The following is a 20,061-nucleotide window of genomic DNA, read 5'->3' on the forward strand; positions in this document are numbered from 1 at the left end:
CTAGTGAAAACGCGTGGGTGCTTTCGTTCGGAAACCACTAAGGAAACTTCAATGAATTTGTTGTAGTTGCAGCACATACTACTGTTGCACCAAATACAAGTTACTTTCGTGAATATATTTTTTTTAATTCATATTCCTAACTTTTTTACACGTAATTTTCCTTTTTTCCATCAACGTCGTAGAGAACAGGACCGTTAAAAGAAATTGAAGCGTTCAGTATATAACCTTAGAACTCTGCAGCAAAAGCAGGCGCTATAATCGCGTAAGCGGTACATGTTATATTGTCTAAATGCGTAAAAATGGCACACGGTACATGACCAAAAATATGGCCATGTTGTGTCACTCTTGCGAAGTAGAATGGACTAGTGAGTAGCAAGAGAAGTAAAACGTTTCCGTAAGCTGCAAGTTTTCATTCTGGTTCTCACAGGTTTCGAGTATCAGGTGCAGTTTGCAGAACTAAGATATCTAATTTTGTCGCAGAGTTACAACGCAAACGCTTTACGAAAGTTTTTTTTTATCTTGTGATTCTCATCGATGACCATAAAACAATCAGCGTGAGATTTGTATTCCCAGAGTACCAGAAGGGGACTTTACTTTTTCTTCTTGGGTATGCAACAAACTTCATCAAAATCGGCGCAGTGGTCGTCTAACAAGTTCATTTCTGACTTTTCTATTTCAAATACATTTTAACAGATTGTGGTGCCGATGGCTTGAATTTGGGCACATCACTATGCCCGTTAGGGGAAGAAGCTGGCAGAGATAGCGGAAATTAATGTGACAATATTGATGGCACACCTTTGGTCGGAGTTATTCTCACGTCACGCAGTAGTGCCTGAGTGCGCTCACAGGATCCCTAACGGCTCTCTGGGTCATCGGGCTGGACTTAATGTCTCCCAAAACTATCCCCTAAAGTGACCGATCGAGAATGCGACGACCCCGAACGTTCAGGGCATGTTCAACAAGAACCCCAAGGACGCCCGGGGAGTAAGCCAGTCGTTAAGAAAGGTCAAATAGACTGTTGCGTGAATTGTCCTGAGTGAATCGGACGATGCCCTTACCAGGCATGCCCATCACCGAACGCTAAGAATGCGTATGTTATACCGGGTGTTTTTTTTTATACAACACAAAATTTTAAATATCGCCTTTTGCAGATAGCATAACTCTAGCAATTCAACCGTGTTACTGAAAGAGCCGGACGTAACTTTCACAAGAAACGGAAAGCACTGATTGCCTAAATAAAAAATAACGAATTAACTGTTTAAATTATTACTTTTCGGCACATACTACAATTTATCCGGTGTGTTCGCAAGGCGTATCCTCTTGGAACGTATTTTAAGGATCACACCTGCTTCGAGATATGTGTTCCCAAAATGCGCGACAAAATACATGGGTGTTCCATTTACTTTTGTGCTTTAATGTATAAGACAACCCTATGTTAAAAATGTAAGGGAAATACTGCACTTTTACCGCGAGTTTCACGGCGCATATCTAGAAACCTGTGCGATTCTTATAAATCATGCTAAATGAATGTGACTTGCAGAATCATCGGCTATAATTCGCAAATTGCAATATGTGGTCTAGAGTAGTTATTTAAAACGTTACTTATTTAGTTTTTAATAGATAGCCGATTATATGCATTTCGATTTCTGATGTGAGTGCTATCCGCCGCTTTGAGTAATCCAGCTCAATGATTACAATTGCGCTGCTTCCTAGAGGCCATTAAAAAAAATTCTGTGTGGTCTAAACACACATACACGCACATGCACGCACGCATGCCGTATATGGCCTCTTCGCAGAGCAGTTTGCTTTACAGGAACGAGATGGCACTTTCGGCGGCGCGCCGAAAGCGCCATCACACGGCAAATCTAATGTCATCTTACTCGAGCGCCCCACCAAGAGAATCTGAAAATAAAGGGGAAGCGGATTGCTGCAACAATGAAACACAGAACACTGTGGGTCCACAATAAGTACGAGGTGGTGCGGGGAATCTGGAAACGAGTAATGATGCCTGCACTAACGTTCGCAAATGTCATTCTATGCTTAGAACCGGATATCTTGTCGGAGTTGGAAGTTAACCAAACATCGGTAGGCTGGTTGGCTTTGGGAGCCCCATGGTAAAACTACAAGTGAGGCAGGGCAGGGTGACATGGATTGGGTCACTTTTGAAGTCGCAGAAGCGTAGAGCAAAATTAGTTTTGAAGGAAGAGTCAGGAACATGGATGCAAATAAATGGGCAGGTAAAGTGCACAAGTATTTGTACTTGAAAAACATGGACACAGAATGGAGGAGGAGGTCAAGATAGTTGGGAACCAAGTACAGGGTAATTGAAACTGTAAGCAGAAAACCAGGAGTCATCAGAAAGAAAGTGAGTGAAATAGAGACAGTTAATTGGATGCAAATAATAGAAACAAAGAGGACCATGGATATTTACGAGAATGAGAAGAAAGAAGTTAGAAAGGAAAATCTGCACGATAACACAAAGGGCAGCCGATTCGTGGCCTATCCCCCATAGTGGGTTTGTGCCATTGATTGAGGCTTCATCATCATCATCACAAAGGGCAGTGCCTTGCTACTTGATGCTCGAGCTGGTTTCCTAAGGACAAAAACATGCCGGAGCAAATATTCGGAACTAGATGAGGCATGTGTATGCTGCAGCGAAAATCCGGAGACCACTCAGCACGTCCTAATGGAATGCGAAGGCATTCACCCAATGGGAACCATACGTCACCGTACACCTTCCAGAAGCGCCTCGGTTTAAGTGGACGGAAACGTCAACCGGTCAGCAGTCGAGATAAGCAAGAGACGTTTACAGTATTGGTGGGAAAAACGCAGGAAAGAGATTGATACGACCGGATCTCTTACAGTCAGCTAGCGGTATAAGGCGGATCTTGAAGGAAAAGAAAAAGAGATGAAGGGATGTCTGCAAGAATGCTAGATAAAAAGCATGTCTAGCATACCTGATTAAATCAAGCAGGCTACGCGACTCTTTGTAACCATCCCTTTTCAAAGGGGATGCCATTAAATCATAATCGTAGTCATAATCATAATCATCACCGCACGTTGCGTCAGCGAGAGCTGACCAATATGACACTATTACCGCTTCTCTGCGACCCAGCTGTCGGAAATGCAACTGGGTGTTCGCTAGCGCACTGCAGGCTCCATTCGTGTTGCAAAATGTGGAACGGTAGAGAGATGACGTGTGCTGTAGTTGGTTGCAAAAATTGACTTTCATATTAAGAAATGGAACGAATCGGGGTTCAACTTCATGGATCGCTGTTACATAAGACTACCTGTGTTTCTGGCCCATAGCGATGCACGACTTTCCTTGAGGTAAAAAAATTTCACTCATCCGCCAGCGCTTTATCGCTAACCTCCGAAGAAAGGGCTTCAACCCCGGAACATCTCCAAAAAATGAGTGCCACTCGTTATACAGTGTAAGTTTCACGCATCTACCCCAACTCAACCGCAAAATTACGCCCACTCTATCACCAACGTATCAAGGATGAGTGAACGGGCGCACATATGAATCAATGCGCCGAAGCATTGGTGACGGTGACTACATCGACAGCACACGAATGTTCGAAGCTGTACGTTTCGTGACGGTCCACAGAGTAAGCGACTGACTAGCGATAATACGTCCTTGCTACAAGCTGTGACAAAGTCCAGAACACCTAAGTTCCAAGCTTTGTGCGCAGCAAAAACAAATCTGTCGGAACTACGCACACCTGCGAGCGATTAGGCAGCAAATTAAACATCAGATAGTGACCGCACCGAAGAACTTTACTGACTCAGAAACATGGCAAGCCGCTGCTTCAAAGTGTTTGCCAAATAAAGAATAGAAAAACACACTAATCCTGATTTATTTCATAAGCAGAAAGTTTGGACAGCTTGGAATACATATCTAACGCCCTTTTTAGTACAAGCACATATATACGCTGCTCGCGCCATTTGGAGAAGGCCTGATGAGCTCCGAAAGCGCTTACGTGTCCTCTGAAGCTGTGGCCAAAGCTTCATGTCGTTTACCCAGTCACCATCCACGATATCCATCGAAACAGCTCTGCTGTGCCACACCGGCGTCATGTACTCCACTGTAGACACGTAGACAACGGAGGCAGCTAAGGCAAGCAATGGACGCGTCACCACGTGATGAAATATGGCGGCGCCCACGCGCTCGCTGCGAAAAGGACCAATACAATCCGATCGGCGAACAACGCCCCAAAGCAACACTGGGAATATAAAATCTGCGGCAGAGTGAAGAGGTCCGAATCCGATTTGATCGCGTAGGGTTCATAAGCGGCAGTACACTTCTAAATAATGTGTATAGGAAACAACTAAACATACTTAATGTGAAAAAAAAAACACTTTGACAAAAGATAGAAAATAACTATAATTACTTAATGAAGAGCAGAATGGGTTTAGTCTGTCATATAACATGGAAATATCTGAAATACAGGATCGAAACAAATAAAAAGCTCTTAAATAAAAGAAAGCATATCGTAATATATGAGGTTGAAAAATCAGTGTCGCAACGAGCAGGTGAAATATAAACGTAAGAGGCAACGAAACAGTTTGCCATTTGCTCTCACATGTAAAATAAGATAACCTCAGAGTTCTGAAAGAATAAAAATAAAGAAAAAGCAAGATGAAAGACACAAAAAGAGAAAATTTTTCTGACGTATAGTAAAAAGTCAGTACCACCGAAATTAAACAGCGTTCGAGAAAAATAAGACAGCCATTGACAAATACAATGCGCTACAGATACAATTGACAGCGTTTTGCGACTTTTGCAATAAAATGATAAGTGATGTTGCGAAACTATGCAAGCAGCAGCCGGCAAACGACTTGATGGGTGAATAAGTCATATCGTGACCTGATAAGAACAACTAAAACGTGCGCATGAATACAGGCTCAGCGATTATGCCATGTTTGGTATACTTGTTTATGTGTGGGGCTAGTTGGAATGATAGAGACTGATTTCCGTAGCTTGTGCGGCATAATTTCTGGAGCCAAGGATCCTGAATACTTGTATTGTATAAGTGATGTAGTTTTGCTAAACGGAACGAACTGATAAAGCCACTGTGATTGGTTTTAATGGCGAGGCTGCTCCTACAGGAAGGATGTAATGCGTAGATAAATTCCGCTTTTGGTATATTAAATGCGTTAAAATAAGGAGATGCATGAGTAGCATATGTGACGTTAGCAATTGCACGAACTGCGCGATTTTAATAATAATAATATTTGGGGTTTTACGTGCCAAAACCACTTTCTGATTATGAGGCACGCCGTAGTGGAGGACTCCGGAAATTTTGACCACCTGGGGTTCTTTAACGTGCACCTAAATCTAAGCACACGGGTGTTTTCGCATTTCGCCCCCATCGAAATGCGGCCGCCGTGGCCGGGATTCGATCCCGCGACCTCGTGCTCAGCAGCCCAACACCATAGCCACTGAGCAACCACGGCGGGTTGCGCGATTTTGCATAGACTGAGTTTTTAAATGTTATCTAATGATGTATTGCACCATACAAGGTGGCAATAATTCAGTGTTGACCAATATAATCCATTGTAAATCAAGCGTTTAACTTTTACTGGTGATATTTGGCGGTTCTTATTAATCAGTCCAGTGGCGCAATTTAACTTGTTGCAGATATTTTCCGCTTGCTTGTTCCATGATTGTGTCCCTGAGAATAAAATAAATTGTTCTTGATAAAATCCCAGTAAAGGCGGTTTTTTAGTTTGATTTGGCTGTGAAGATGACTGGTTATCCATGGCTTTCGTGACTTCTTACTTCTACATCGTACAACGTGTGGGAAATGTTTTTTGTACACTGTTAATAGTTAAGTAATGAAAGTGTCGTAAATGGAATTTGAGTCATATCTTGCACGAACATGGCGCCACGCACTTTTGACATTACAAAAACCCTCCAAAGAAGCACTGTCTATATTTTGGAAGCGCCGCGATGGCTCGAATGTTTGCTTGGTTGGCACTTCATTTTCGATGAAAGCAAAAATGGGAAGGTCGTCACTCACCGTTTGCAATTGAACAACTACAGAGAACCTTTTTTTTTTAGTGTTTGTGATGAAACGATCAACAAGGGTACTTGATAAATGTGTAATGCAAGTAGAATTCACAATAGTGTTTACAAAGCCACTTGACTGCATTAACGATGACAAGTCATTCTGCACCGTTGAAATCTTCAGCATGTCAATGTTAAGGTCACCAGCAAGGAACAGGATGTATTTGTTGACTAGAAGAAAACTAAAAAAAACATGAATATCGGCATCGGAAGGCGGTAGACAACAGAAAAAAATATTGGACCGACTGCTCACACTCAAAACCTCGAAGTGAGCATTTGAAACAGAAAATTCTTCAACAATGCTCCCATCTAGTCCAGTCTTAGTCAACAACAGTACACCACCTCCCATTGCGTTTGGAACGCTTTAAAACAAAGCTTTTATAGCCTATTTGAGTTAATAGGTTTTTTTTAGCTCCCACAAAAATTTGGACCGATCCCGGAGGCAGCGCAAAGAAGCGGGCAGTGTACAGTGTGGTGCTTCCCCAAAAGGCATCACATGTTACGTCATAAGATGACAAGCTCACTTGACGAAGACGTCATCGCGTGATGTCACTTTTGGCGTGATGATGTCATCATGTTACGTAATCAGGCGATGTCGCTCTGTGATGATGCCGTAATCACGTAACGTAACGTTTGACGTGACGATGTCATCCCGCGACCCTATGGTGTGATGAACGTGGTACCCCGTTTTGGGGAAGTGCTTATCCTTACCACCATTCCAAAGTGGAATCAACATTTGCACCTGAAGTACGACCATTGCTTCTACTGTGTGTGACTGTCATTTTGCCCGCCATTCTCGCACTATCCATAATTGGTGATTTTTGATTAGGTTAAATGTTGCTTAACGTTGGGCTCATGATTGCGGGGTCCTGGGTTTGAATCGCGTCGTGGCATTCAAATTTTTCTAAAAAGTTGCTGCGTTATTATTTTTCTTGGTTCACTTGTACCGTACTTGTATTTTTCTCTCATGCCTCACCACCACGTTTGTCACGGTGTTCTCCTGCGAAGCGGTGCATGGCGGTCCGTTGCACAACCGCCGGGCGAGTTGGGTGGGGGCGTTATGTCGATGCCGCTTTAGCGGCCGCAGACCAATTAATAGTGGCACGTTGTTCATTTGTTACTGTGCGCCCCCAGTGAGACGAGCCAACCACTTACTAGCGAAACTCTGTGCACATAACACGCGATGGAATAAAAAGGGTCCCCTCACTTTAGCAACTACACGCGGAAGAGGCCCGAATAATAGATATACTATTATGACGGGCCCCCTCACCGTAGTAATTGCCTATTGGTTATGTGCCATAGTCTGAGGCCATCATTATCATCATGATGTAGTGAACGTGCTACGCGCTTTAAGGAGGAAGGAAGAAGAATAGACGGAGGGCCGCTGCAGTGCTCAGCGGTGCCTACTTTTCTATACGAGGTTCCACTCCGGCTGCAGCTTCCGGCTCCCTTTATTTTTCTTCCTCATTACCGGGTTTATTCACCATTGCACCGCTGGAACAATTCAGCCTGTCATGGGTAAGAGAAAGTCTATATTTTCGTTTCCGTGTCCTTGGCGTTACCTTAAATGAAGAGTTCATGAAGGCTTGGAGTGAGCTAACAGCTAGGAGTGAAGGTCACGGCATAAAATTGAAGCCAAGAAAAATACGGCAGAACTCACCTCACAATGGATGTCGACATTCATGCGCTTATACATTAAAGCAATGTGACAACCCACCGTATCGCCAACGCCGAAACGTATATGCAGCCGGGCCCTTGTCTCGCGCTTCCCATTTTACCAACTGCGCCATCTAACGGTGCCACCGCGAAATCCGCCCGCGACGCGTCTGCGATTTCGCCAAGTTCCGCAGAAATCTTAAAGGACGTTTCAGAGCGAAGCTGTTAGTCTCATGTAGTTCGTGTTTTTTTTTTCGTGTCCGTGTGCGAGACCTTTGCTCAAACAAGAATGTGAGCCGATCCCGGAGACAGTGCAAAGAAGTGGAAAGCGCACAATGTGTCGCTTCTCCAAGAGGCATCGCATAACGTCATCAGGTGACATCCTCACTTGTCGAAGACGTCATCGCGTGATTCCACGTTTTACGTGACGTCAACATATTACGTCATCAGGCGATATCGCCCCGTGACGATATCGTTACCACGTAACGTAACGTTTGACGTGATGATGTCATACACGAACTTTAGTGGATCACGTCATCACGTGACATTTGACGAGATTACGTAGTCACGTTACGTCATCGTGGGCCGATCCCGGACATAGTGCAAAGCGCACAGTATGCTGCTTCTCCAAGAGGCATCACACGACGTCATAAAGTGACATCACTTGACGAAGACGTCATAGCGTGAAGGCACGTTCGACGTGATGACGTCGTCACATTACGTCATTAGGCGATATCGTCACGAGGCGATGCCGTTATTAAGTAACGTTTCACGTGATGATGTCATCACGCGATGTTTCAGGTGATAATGAAATCACGTTTCCTCATCGTGTCAAACGTGACGTCACCACTTGGTCACATGGGTTTCTTCCTAACGCATTTTACTTTTAAACATTCATTTAGTTCAATAATGTACTTGCGCAACGGAAAGCCTAGAAAACTAAAGATGCATGCTGCTCTTCCGGACACTTGCTTGCGGGCGTGACGTACGTCGCCTGCGGTGGTGATGTGTGGCGTCGGCAACGTACAGCTTCGCTGTACATCCACGTTTACAAGGTGGAATAGAGGCGAATTTTCCTTTTCGTTATAGAGGGGCACATTCGCAGTGGCACCTGCACAATTACCCAAGTTGGCGCCAAGAGGTTCATTGAGCAGCGGAACATAACTAGGAGCACATACCCAATGACCCAGCTTGATGTCGACGAGGTTCATTGAAGAGCGGAACAGACCAAGTGGCACGCACCCAGTCTTCGAAGTTGCCATCAGATATATGTTCATTGAACAGCGGCACATACTGTGAGTGTCCGCGCCTGTACTCGACGTCGCCACCCGCCGTAATTACCGAGGGTCCACATTGATGGCGGAGCTATGGCCTGTGATTGCCGTTGTTTGCCTGTTTCCTTTCCCCGTGAGCGCAAGCGCCACGCGAGCGCGTACCCTCGCCCCATCTCGCCGCCGCGTTGGTTGCTTCTGGATCTCCGTGTTCGCCATGTCGCCTTGTGATTCCTGTTCGTAAAACTCCGCGTTTGTTCGGACCTGCGTCGCCTTTCTTCAAGCCTACCGTGCTCCAAGCACCATAATTCCCAGTGCCACATGTCTAGTGACACAAGTTGGTCCGATGGTTGGTTTCAAATCATCAGCACAACAGACCGATGAGCTAGCCATTGCCATGGATTACCCAATGACCCAAGTTGGCGAGAAAACGGTCAGGTACACCCGTGGATGGATACGTAGATGCATAGACAGCTACCGAAAACCACGTGAAGTACCCTAGAAATGGTAATTGAATTAAACGTCTAAAATGTCATGTCAGTATACTCTAAGAACTACGATAAGGGTGTTAGGAAATTGCTACATTGGTGGCGCTACAGTGTGGCACTAACCTTTTAGTTTGGCGGCAAATTGGCTGTGAAACGTTGACACGCTTGACTTAGTTATGGCTGTCACGTCTCTATGTCACGTGCTGGTTTATATTTCAGATTCGGACCTTCTGTTGGAAACGTCGGATCGTAAGTTGGACGCCGATCAACGGCAACCTTATGGCCTTTCCTATTTTCTTTTTCGCTCAAAGAGCACGTTTAAACATTCTTACGTTACGTTATTACATTCTGATGAGAGACTGTAGTCGCGCTAATTTAGGCAAAGTCAAACCTCTTCAAGGCAAAAACCTCTTCGAAGGTTTTTTATGGCTCGAAGCTTGCGTAAATGATTGCATGTCCTGATTTTCAGGTCTGCTAATACTGCTAATGAAATAAGGATCGCGCAGAATACCTACTGGGATGCTACTGTATAATTATTGCCCCAGAAATAACGAAACTCTTGAACTAGACCTACTTAACTATTGGCAAACTGCATTCTTATGTTTTGATTGCTTGGTTTGTTACATTGTTGTTTTATCATGTTGCTAGGTTCCGAGAAATTGAACAACAAATCAATACCTACTCATCGTACCGTATAGGTGAAGCATCGCACTGACCAGTACAAACCGAAGAGACATAAGAATACACGACACTTGCTGCACTCGCAACTCTCAACTGCACTGCACTGCACTCGTCTCTCCGTCTTGCACTGGTCAGTGCGCTGCTTCACCAACAGGGTATGATTATTAATCACCAACCTGACCAACTTTCCACATTAGTGAACTTCAATACCTACTCCTATGTAATTCCTTCGAGGAGTTAAGGTGAAGATAAATGAAATTTTAGGAAAAGCGAGCACTTCCTATGCTATTCTTGAAATTCCTAAACCGTCGAAGACAGCGGTGGCTCAATTATGGTATAAAGGACCCGCTTCAGTCTCAATAGCGCAATTCAGTCGTCGCTGTCTTTGATGGTTCTTGTTTTGAAGCTTTGATGGTGCTTCCTCTGATGGACTGATGGATCGGATGTGAGGTTACATGCTGTGCCACTGGCCATTGTGCGATTGAGTTGAGCTGCTGAAAGTTTTGTGAGATTCCAGTCATCAACATCTGGAAGAGTACATCGACGACTTCATTTTAAGTGCGGTCAGTGCCACTGAGAGGAATACGTAGTCTATCTTGAATGCTTTGTCGTCACGGCCTATATTATATATATATATATATATATATATATATATATATATATATACGAGATGCTTCTTTACCTGCTATCTTTTTCCCCGTGCCAGTGGATCTTGGCGGCGAAGACGAGTAGTCACTTAGGTCTAGAACGAGAGGACGAAATAGTGCAGGACGACGATCCCCTTTCCTATGCAAAAAAAAAAAAAAAAAGAGGTGAGGCGTGCAGACAGGACACAAGAGTAGAGAAGTGGACAACACGAACGCCGACTATAAACATGAATTGATAGTCGGCGTTCGTGTTGTCCACTTCTCTACTCTTGTGTCCTGTCTGCGGGCCTCACCTCTTTTTTTTTTGCATAATGAATCCTTACCAACTAGCTCCCCTTTCCTAAGATTATGTGAGGAGCTGTCCATGCGTCCTTGCCGTGAATGATGCATGGTGGAAGAAAGTGCATTCGGATAGCTACCTTCACCCGTCCTCACGTAGGAAACCTTTTCGTTCTCTTTATGCGCGCCTTCACCGACCCCGTCCCCTGCTTTTTTCCCTTCCAGTGGATACCGACGTGTCTGGTAAGTAGCCACTTATAGTAACTTGCTTGAAAGCCGTGCATGATGCATGGTGGAAGAAAGTGCATTCCGATAGCTCCCTTCACCTGTCCTCACGTAGGAAACCTTTTCGTTCTATTTATACGCGCTTTCTCCGGCCCGCCCCCTTGCTTTTTTCCCTTCCAGTGGATACCGACGGGTCCGGTAAGTAGCCGCTTATCATAGCTTGCTTGAAAGCCGTGGATGATGCATGGTGGAAGAAAGTGCATTCCGATAGCTGCATCCTTCACCTGTCCTCACGTAGGAAACCTTTTCGTTCTATTTATACGCGCTTTCTCCGGCCCGCCCCCGTGCTTTTTTCCCTTCCAGTGAATACCGACGGGTCCGGTAAGTAGCCACTTATCGTAACTCGCTTGAAAGCCATGAAACTCACACGTATTAACTACACCAACGCGGAGTAGTGTTACGGCTCACCGAAGCTATGGATACGGTTTGACTGTCTGTCATAGTGGGGCGAGTGAGTAGTAACAAGAGTAGTTAGATTACTTTAAAACGAAGCCCTGCAGACATTAAGTATAAAGAGGGACGGAGAGGCCCGATTCTGGCTCGTCTAAAAATAAAAAAAAATAACGCACAGGAGAAATTAACAGTGACGCGTAATTAAAACGCAGAAATAATAAGAAATAGATAAAAACAAAAGTCTACGAAAGCACGGCTTGGTACCAGGGGGTGCCGAAACCGCACCTTCCGCGTTACGTTTCGACGCTCTACCGGTTAAGCTGCGGCTGTCCTCACTTGCATTCAGCTTTCTTACAGCTCACTTGTGTGCATGTAGCACACCACGCCACTTGCAATAGAGTCGACTAAGCTCTTTAAGCAAAAAGAAAATCGTTACTTTAAGAGGAAGCTTTAGCTCAGGGCCGACTCCGACTCGGGCTATTCAAGTGCATGTAAAACGCAAAAATGCTTTTATGACGCAACCAACGGATTGAATTAAATGTGTTGCATTTGAGAGAGGAAGTTAGTAATTTAAGAACGCCACATATAAATACCCGAAATAAATATTCATTTTCCACCTATCTGTACGAAATGTACAGAGAAAAAGCACAATCGACGATCAAAAATATTTTGTGGGAACTTTTTTTTTAGCGATATGGGGGGCAGCACCAAGCAGACTACTTGAAGTGCGCTTCACCCTGATCCACCGGGGCCTTCGTTTGGAACTCGTACAGACAGCTTTCGTCGTGTGTAAAGCAAAAGTTCAAAATGGCGTTTGCTTTACATTAGGCGTGTGATACTGCTCCAGCCGGAGATCTTGCAACGACGGGCTAACTTGGGCTGTTTGATGCATGTCCGAAGAAAACGAGTAACAGCGCTGGAAGTTATCCAGCGCTGTCTCAGTCGCGCCCCGTTGTCCAGCGCTGTTCAGCGTTTTCTTCATCTTGCAGCGCTCTGTCTCCTGTGACCGTGCTCTCGAAAGAAATCGAATCACGTGTCAAACCTCTCCTTCCTCGTCCGGTGTTCCTGCTCTAATCCAACAAATGACGCTTGGTGCCTGTCATTCAGTGTTTGTCGAAGATACTTAGCTGTCACGGGTGTACGACATACACTGCTGTTTTGCCGCTGCTGCCGCTGCTTGTGGGGCCCCAGGCCGGGCCCGTCAAGCTGCCCAATGGGCAGCTTTTTGTCTGGGGTCCATTTTCGCTTGAGGAAAATAAAAACTGATCTCTGATTCTGACTCTGGACACTCCGAGCTCTATACCGAAACTGGGCAAGGAAAGCCTTTTTGTGTGTGTGTGTTTGTGTGAGTGTGTTGGCTGTAAGCAAGATTGATCCATAAAGGGTTAAATTCTAGTGACTTTCGAAAGCAAGGTTTGAATGCAGGGCCTAAAATAACATTTTTACAAGAATTGCGAAAAGCTGGTTTGCTTGAAAGAAGTAAAGCACGAATTAATATATATGTAGCTATGCATGGAAATCAGATATCGCAGTTCCGCAAACTGCATCCGTTACAGCATCTAACGCGGACACGTTTCATTAATGAAGTTACAGCTTAGGTGAATTCATTACAATGTTTACAAAGCTTTTACAATCGTCCTACTCACGAACTAGTGGTAAACTTTACGAGGGTGCGTAATGCATCGAAATGGTTCACTTTAGATGTATTATTGAGTAGGGTTCACAGAGGCGTGATAGCGTGTTTCATTGCTGATTTACAGCGTTGTAAAGTTGATGGCCTAGTTTTACGCCGCAGGGGCGTCTGCGTCAGCAGGCGTTTGGTGTGTTGCGACACCACGTACCCGAGCACACGAGGGTTGGACCCTCTCGCGTTTAACCGTGCTTGGCTAAGCCACGCATGGTTAAACGCACGCATGTATTTAGACAGTAGCTACCGAGCCAGAGCTTCCTCTTAACATGAATTCAAAAGATACACAGTGAAATATGCCACCCATTTTCTTCTGTAACCTGTCGTCTGGCGGAATGTTCGACTAGAGCCTACTTTATGACATCGCGGCAGGCTAGGCGCCACTCGCCTAAGTGTTCGGCCATGGCGCACTCTGGACTTCAGGATCAGTTAGAATAATTTATTTATGTCAGTAGTGAAGTTGGAGTTACAAGAGATGCATATTGGAGCTACAGGAGATGCATATACAAGAAGAGGTGCCCTAGTTAGAAACTCAATTGCAACCTATCCTGTGCATGATGACATAGCGCATAAGAGCAATGACAACACACGAAAATTGCAGCGATATAATTCTATGATCTGTTATAACGTACAACTGACCAAAATGCAACGTGTGGCTGTAAATAAATAAAAAAAAAATCAGAGATTAGAATTTTTTCTATTCGAAAAAATGTCAACGCGTAAACTCAGGTAAAAGGGGTAAAAAGACGACGAAATAAGTGAATCACGCAAAAAAAAGTACAGTAGTAAAGAAGGTAAAATTTGTCTGAAGTAAATAAAAGAAGACTTTCGAGTTCTTTTTGAAATGTATGAGTTTGAGTGGAAATGGTAGTTCGTAGCGAGTGCTCAGGCTAAAGAACGCACCGACTGTTTTCCATAGTTTGTATTGTTATCAAGGAGAAATACCTTTGGAATGATGGCTACTGGATTATTCTCGTTTGATACCTTGAACATAAAAATGCCAAGGTTGTATTTAACAAGAGCTGTTACGCTCAGAATATTCTTTGCTCGTAATAAGTCATTCGCGCTAGTGTCACTTGAGGAAAAGGTTATTACACAAAATGACTTGCAGTGACATTAGGCAACTGTTATAAATGTTGCCTCATGATACAATGTTGTAGTTAATATATTAGTGAACAACGGCGTTATAAAGCGAGATGAGAGTTGAGTCAAGACGCGTGAACGAACTTTAATATGAACACGTATTTCGCATTCCAGCTTCTGTTTTATGTTAGCAACGTCACGATAAAATTTAAGGTGACAATGCGAGCCCACAACTAAATATAATGATCAATTGCTGAGGTCGAGCGACGATTGATGGAAGTGAATTGAATGTGTTTGGGCGATTGTTGATGCAAAGCAAAAAATTATAAATTTGCTGTTATGATTAACTTGGCAGCAGATTTGGTTCACACCATGTCGACACTTTTACAATGTCTTCGTTCAGGTTATTCCTCCTTTCACGTGCATTCATCTTTAAGCAATATCCGCCATTAGGTGACGCCTAGTATTTCATTCGTAGTGCAGGCAAATGTATTCTTCGCTGTCGGAGGCACTTGTAATACACGTTGACGGCAGGAATACGATCATCGACATTAGAACGCTTCGTTACACCAGTCATTTCGTTGTAGAGAAGTTCGTTGCAGATGACTTTGACTCATGGTCGTATTTACTGGACGGGTAGGGGGGGGGGGAAGGAGGGGCACAGGCGGGCACTAGTTACCTCACTGTCTAAAGTGGAGGAACAAAGTAGGCCAAGTCACTCCCCCCTCCCCCCCCTCCCTAGCCATAATACCGAAAGCGGTCACTTTCGGCTGCAAAATGTGAAATACAAGAAAACAACAACTGAGCCAAGATTTTCTTTCTATTTAGACTTGACAAGTAAGTAAGCCTTTTCTTTATTACGTATTCACTGCTTGGGCACCGAGGATTGTCTTTCGTTTCTTGCGGCGACCCGCTGTGGCGGACAACGCTCGGGATGCGCCATAACACGCTCGCATTGCGAACAAGGCTGGCGCCGAGCAGTTCACGCCATAACAAATTTCAGCTTGTGCTGCTTGGATCATGCCCAGGTTTTTCTGACGGTCTAACCACATTTGAAAACACAAAATTAAGGGCGAGGGGTGGGTCAAGACAAAATATTATAATCAGCCACGCCCAATGACTGCGTGCCTTACGGCTTTGAAATCGTCGGATTATCAAATACCTGAACTTTCGGATCTCTGTCGTGAGATAGTCGACAGAGCGCTGAAGTCTCAGTCTCTTACAACCATCCAAAAAACGAATAAAGCCTCTTGCAGGTCTAACTATCGAATTTGGCTGTGTAACCTTGTCGAAAATGCGGAAGCCATTACAATACCATTACAACAGAGACTAGCATATTTTGCAACAGCATGTGTTCCTTGTGACGCTCTTTGTCTAGTTCGTTTTTAGGATGTTTGTGCATAAGAGTAACACTAGCACATTCCTTGGCAGGAGCTATTACGGCAGAGATTTCATATTTTGAACAAGCGAAGGCCATATTTTGAGTGATGCGTACCAAAAGTTACAATTGTGTTGGTTAATTTCGTGCTTAGAAAATTGCTGAAAGACTCGATTTTGCCCAATTTCTTGTGCGTTATGCAAGACATTTAGTTGCTTTTTCCTGATTTCCTCGTTAAGCTGTGTGAGGCACCATGTTTATATTTCGTTAACGTAGAAAACAGGTACCGAGTGACGAACTCTCAATGTTTTATCTGTGTACGGGCATTACTGTCTTTGTAGAAAGTTAATTATTTAATAATTTCAGGCTGTCATACTGTCGTTTTTCGAAATGTTTGCCAGACTCCTAAAACAACTGCACGTGACACGGGCTTCAAATTCCGTAAAAATAAGCATAATTTTAAGTGTAATGCGCTGCGAAACTTTCATGCTCCGGCCCTAAATAGAAACGTTGCAAATAAGTACTGATCCCTATGTTAACCCTATTTTCGTGTGTCATACGAAGTTTCCAGTTTGTTTTTCCGGCGCCCTCGGCGAACTAATCAAGACACTTTGTTTATAATTGGGGAAAATTCGGGGCCCGGTACAGGTAGAGTGTAGGCGTGTTTTATATTGATGCGTTAATGCGCCTATTACAATAAACTACGCATGCAAATGTTCCATAGCGCTGTTACTGTGTTTTACGAGCGATGTGAGACTGAGACCGCTGACCTGGCATAATTACAACTACGATCGAGGTTAAATTATGTATATATATATATATATATATATATATATATATATATAAAGCGAGAGAAAGAGGCTCAGATGGTTTTCGGTTCGTTTCCCCCTTCCCACTCCTCGATAAACAGTTGGTAAGCCACTGGCTTGACTGTACAATGTCTGAATCTAATCGCCACATTTTTATGTCTGGGAAAAAATTCTTCAAAGTACCTATATACTAGCGAAATTGATAGAAAATTTCCCTAGTAATGGTACATCTAGGTGCTAGCTTTCGTAAAATTCCTAGACATGCTTGGTTTCCTTGCTAAGTAGCGACGTCTTACTCATCCCCCTGTCCCGTGGCGCTCGTAGCTAATGTCGTCCGCCATGTTATGAATTCTCGTTACCAGTTTTATAACCTCTGCAACAAAAGATTTACTTCTCTTTCGCCGCTTAAAGCAGAAAAACCGCATTCACGTATTTTCTGACGCCCTAATCGTCTGACTGATGTTCTTATCTATTTCATAGCAAATGATGTAACTGGTAAGTATATTCCGACCCGTATGGTTGCTCGAAAACTGCCTCAAGACCACTTGAGCCCTCGGGTCCTGATCGAGAACATGAAAAAAAATATATAATTTCGGTGTCTAAATTGAGTGTGCATAAATTGGCGCTATCGTGTGTTTCTTGCACCGAGACTCACTTAGGCGATGGTAAGCGATCGACAACTTTTTCGCCACCCTCTATTTACCCAGAATTGTTACTTAACTTCCCACGGGTGAAACAAGCTCTCCGTCTATGTTTTGCAAACTGTATCACAGGACGCACTCGTTGATATCGTTCGAGAACTATAGATTAGTTTGGTTCGATGCGTATTCTCTTTCGTTACCCTATGGCTCATTTTCACTAGGAAGTGCTATCAACGCTACGTTCTCCACACTACGTGGTCATCTGTGATTACTTCATTTCTTCATTTTGTCAGTTTAATTGTAACACTGTCTCTCGCGTGTCACCACTTCGGCTGTTTCAACCCTATCTTACCTCCATTCGCCCTCCTATCACCTCTTATTCGGTAGCGTTTTGCAGTCTCGGGATTAAAAGCGATAATAGAGTGTCTTAGCTCACAGTAATACGTTAGATAATCTTATATATAGCATGTGCCGCCTCTCGCGGAAACTTGGTATACATCCAGAAACATCAAAGCTCAATAGCATACTGCCATTGTCTACCGTGCTAGAACAGCGAATGAAATCACGGATGCAGTGAAGAATTCAGCGCATCACCAACGCTAATGTTGTGGTGCCATCCGCTACGCGGTAATCAAAACACATATCCGGCTCGGTACCGTCGCCTCATACCTACTAGCGTCAGGAAAAGCAGCTAATCTGAATAACAAGGACAACACATTGCTGATACTTTGTCCTCAGCGTGAGATGAGACTAAGCGGTGGCTGATTTTAGCTTTTATTTCTTGCTGTCACGATGAAAAGCTTGTGGCAAGGACGAATTCGGATCTAAGGGGCCGGTCTGGGTACCGCCATATTGTTATGCAATCACGGTAACGACGATGGCCGCCGCTACTGCGTCTTGGGGACTTTCAACTTGTCCGCTATTCCGGCAAACAGGGGTGGTTTGGGCGGATTGCCGGATGGGAGGCAAACCGCCCATGCTTGCCGGAGTACCGGACACACTAAAATTCTCTATTCCGTCTCCTAAAAAGCTCAACAGCGGAACTACCGGTTATGGTGCGAACAGCTAACACACTAAAGATAATACGCGCATTTTGGACGTGGCACGTTGTCTGTGATGTGAATATTAAAAATAAATAAGTGCAGAGGTTCCAATTGATGTAAAACATTCTAAGAAATGCGATGTGCATCGCATACGCCGTGAGCACCAGTGCGCCTGCCAAAACCGAAACCGTTATACGGGGCGCGCAAGATCGGCGAAACCAGGGCTACGAGGCCTGTGGTGTATTGAAGAGCACCGTCGCGAGCCGTGTGTGTACTTCATGTGAAAGCTACGCTGCGGAGAGAGTTTCCCCCTAAGTGCGAGTTAGTTCGGACGGGACTATGCTTGTCCCATCCGAGGTCGAGATTGGCTTTAGGGACGTTTCCGAATCTACCAGCGACAGTGTCGTGTTGCGAACAAGCATTGCCAGCGAAGCTAGAAAACGCTTCCGAGTGGACGCTGCCTTAGCTGCTGCGCAGTTAAGTACAGAACAACTACGCCACCTTCACTTTATAAACAAAATTGCTGATGACACTGCCCTGTTCACCTTTCACCGCATATGTGCATCCAGGGTAAGGTCACAGAAAACCTATACAAACTTAGAGAAGGGAAACTGTACCTTCCACAGTGCTACGGAAATAAGCGTAGCGGTGGCGTCGTGAACTAAAGTATGCGACCACGGGTGGCGCTGTACAACAGGAAACGGAAAAGGGGTTTTGCACAGTTTACCAGGTGTTCTGTGGCTTTACTGGGTTTCTGGCTGCTGCGCCTTGATCGTGCTCCCGCGAGTTTAGTTGCTGTGTGGCAAACGTAACGCCTACATATGTATGTAGGCGCTACGTTTGCCACACAGCAACCAAACTGGCGGGAGCACGATCGAGGCGCAGCAGAATACATGTAGCACTGAGTCATATCGAGTTAAGGCACACCCTCAACTGACTTTTAAGGGCATCCCGAGCGGTTTTTCGTTTATTACGCCGCCGTTACCCCGAGTTGTGCCGCCGCGCTCCAGCTGTTGCATTTCGTGTAGGGCTACTGACAGAATGCGGTTTCCAGGTGGCACGATGGCCTCGACTGGAATAAACGCTCACGACACCAAAGATTGAGTAAGCCTGAAAAATATTTTATTTGCAGTTTACAAGTACAACAAAAAAGCACACGTCTAAGCATCCACACAAACGCGGTTACATAGTCAAGAACATAGTCAAGAAATGGCTCATTAATAAGGGTAGCACAAACGCACAAGAAAGAAGACCTAAGCTACAAAAACGTATGGTCGGCTGCTAAGTATAATAATTTCCCTGTCACCGCGTGTCACTTTTATACAGCATCTTTACAGCACTACCAGGCCGGGTAGTTTGGCGGAAAGAACGCAACAGCTTACGGCCGTCAGCTGCCTCTTCCTTACGGGTGTCATAATTATCCTAATCTCCGCATCAACGTCGTGCAAGTCCGCATACAGGTATCTGTATCTGAACCATATGTGCCAGCTTAATACATGTGAAGTGAAATTATGATAACCACTGCGTCTTATCAAAGGTATTGGTTTTGCAAATGCGCATTACAGCTGACGGAACGACAAACTGTAAGTGAAGCACAAGAGAACAAGGACAAAAGGAGAATACAACACTTGAAGAAGAAATGAAGAA

Source organism: Dermacentor variabilis, chromosome 10 (assembly GCF_050947875.1).
Source record: "Dermacentor variabilis isolate Ectoservices chromosome 10, ASM5094787v1, whole genome shotgun sequence".
Classification (NCBI taxonomy): domain Eukaryota; kingdom Metazoa; phylum Arthropoda; class Arachnida; order Ixodida; family Ixodidae; genus Dermacentor; species Dermacentor variabilis.